The sequence below is a fragment of the Eulemur rufifrons genome, chromosome 7, assembly GCF_041146395.1.
Source record: "Eulemur rufifrons isolate Redbay chromosome 7, OSU_ERuf_1, whole genome shotgun sequence".
NCBI lineage: Eukaryota > Metazoa > Chordata > Mammalia > Primates > Lemuridae > Eulemur > Eulemur rufifrons.
In genome coordinates, this window is record NC_090989.1 from 141,749,344 (window position 1) to 141,751,703 (window position 2,360).

Consider the following 2,360-nt stretch of genomic DNA (forward strand, 5'->3'; position numbering starts at 1 on the left):
TGTCCCACAGGTCACTTAGACTTTATTCACTTTCTTCATTATTTTTTCTTTTTGCTCCTCATACTAAATCATCTTAATTGTCCTGTCTTCAAGATCATGATTCTTTCTTCTGACTGCTCAAATCTACTTGTTTAAACTCTCTCATTGTAGTTATGATAATTTTTAGCTTCAGTGTTTCTCTTTTGTTACTTTTAATAATTTCTATCTCCTATTGACATTCTCATTTTTTATACAACTTTTTTCTGATTTCCTTTGTTTTTTGTCCATAACCATTTCCATTTAGCTCTTTGAATGCCTTGGCAGTTGTTTTAAAGTCTTTATCTATTAAGCCCTATGTCTGGGTTTCCTCAAGGGCAGTTTCTGTCAATTAATTTTGTTCCTTTGAATGGTTCATATTTCTTGTTTTCTTGTATGCCTTGTGATTTCTTGTTTAAACTAGATGTTTGAATATTGTTCTTTGATAACTCTGAAAATTAGCTTCCTCTTTTCCAGGATTTGTTCTTGATACCTATAATTATCCATTTGTTTATTGACTTTTCCAAACTACTTTTACAAAGGCTGCATTCCTTTTCAGTTGGGGTCCCTTTACTTTTACTTTACTTTACATTGTTTTGCAAAAAGTCTTGACAGAGATTTCCTTAAAAATTATGAGACAGCTTTTTCACAACAGGTTTGCTGCCAGAACACAGGTGCCATGAAAACCACCCATAAAAGCCAAAATGGGGAAGGAAAAGACTCACATCAACATTGTCATCATCGGACATGTAGATTTAGGCAAGTCCACCACTACTGGCCATCTGATCTACAAATGTGGTGGGATTGACAAAAGAACCATCGAAAAATTTTAGAAGGAAGCCGCTGAAATGGGAAAGGGCTCCTTCAAGTATGCCTGGGTCTTGGATAAACTGAAAGCTGAGTGTGAGCGTGGTATCACCATTGATATCTCCCTGTGGAAATTTGAGACCAGCAAATGTTATGTGACCATTATTGATGCCCCAGGACACAGAGACTTTATCAAAAACATGATTATAGGCACATCTCAGGCTGACTGTGCTGTCCTGATTGTTGCTGCTGGTGTTGGTGAATTTGAAGCTGGTATCTCAGAGAATGGGCAGACCCGTGGGCATGCCCTTCTGGCTTACACACTAGGTGTGAAACAACTAATTCTTGGTGTTAACAAAATGGATTACACTGAGCTGCCATTAAGCCAGAAGAGATACAAAGAAATTGTTAAAGAAGTCAGTGCTTACATTAAGAAAATTGGCTACAATCCTGACACAGTAGCATTTGTGCCAATTTCTAGTTGGAATGGTGACAATATGTTGGAGCCAAGTGTTAACATGCCTTGGTTTAAGGGATGGAAAGTCACCCATAAAGATGGCAACACCAGTGGAACCACACTGCTTGAAGCTCTGGATTGCATCCTGCCACCAACTCATCCAACTGACAAGCCCTTGCATCTGCCCCTCTAGGATGTCTACAAAATTGGAGGTATTGGTACTGTCCCTGTGGGCTGAGTGGAGACTGGTGTTTTCAAACCCAACATGGTGGTCACCTTTACTCCAGTCAATGTTACAACTGAAGTAAAGTCTGTTGAAATGCACCATGAAGCTCTGAGCGAAGCTCTTCCATGGGACAACATGGGCTTCAACATAAAGAACGTGTCTGTCAAAGATGTTCATCCTGGCAATGTTGCTGGTGACAGCAAAAATGACCCACCAATGGAAGCTGCTGGCTTAACTGCTCAGGTGATTATCCTGAGCCATCCAGGCCAAATTAGTGCTGGCTACGCTCTTGTACTGGATTGTCACACAGCTCATATTGCCTGCAAGTTTGCTGAGCTGAAGGAAAAGATTGCTGCTCTGGAAAGAAGCTGGAGGATGGCCCTAAATTCTTGAAATCTGGTGATGCTGCCATCGTCGATATGGTTCGTGGCAAACCCATGTGTGTCGAGAGTTTCTCAGACTATCCTCCTCTGAGTCATTTTGCTGTTCATGATATGAGACAGACAGTTGCTGTGTGTGTCATGAAAGCAGTGGACAAGAAGGCTACTGGGGCTGGCAAGGTCACCAAATCTGCCCAGAAAGCTCAGAAGGCTTTAAATGAATATTATCCCTAATACCTGCCACCACATTCTTAATCTGTGGTGGAAGAACTGTCTCAGAACTGTTTGTTTCAATTGGCCATTTAAGTTTAATAGTAAAAGACTGGTTGTTAATAACAATGCATCATAAAACTTTCAGAAGGAAAGGAAAATGTTTTGTGGACCACTTTTGTTTCTTTTTGTGTGGCAGTTTTAAATTATTAGTTTTTAAAATCAGTACTTTTTAATGGAAACAACTTGACCAAAAATCTGTCAC

General features: G+C 39.9%; 1 pseudogene; it reads left to right on the top strand.

The window, feature by feature from the left end:
* Positions 1-681: 681 nt before the first annotated feature.
* LOC138385810 (elongation factor 1-alpha 1 pseudogene) lies at positions 682-2,119 on the top strand (annotated as a pseudogene).
* Positions 2,120-2,360: the final 241 nt, after the last annotated feature.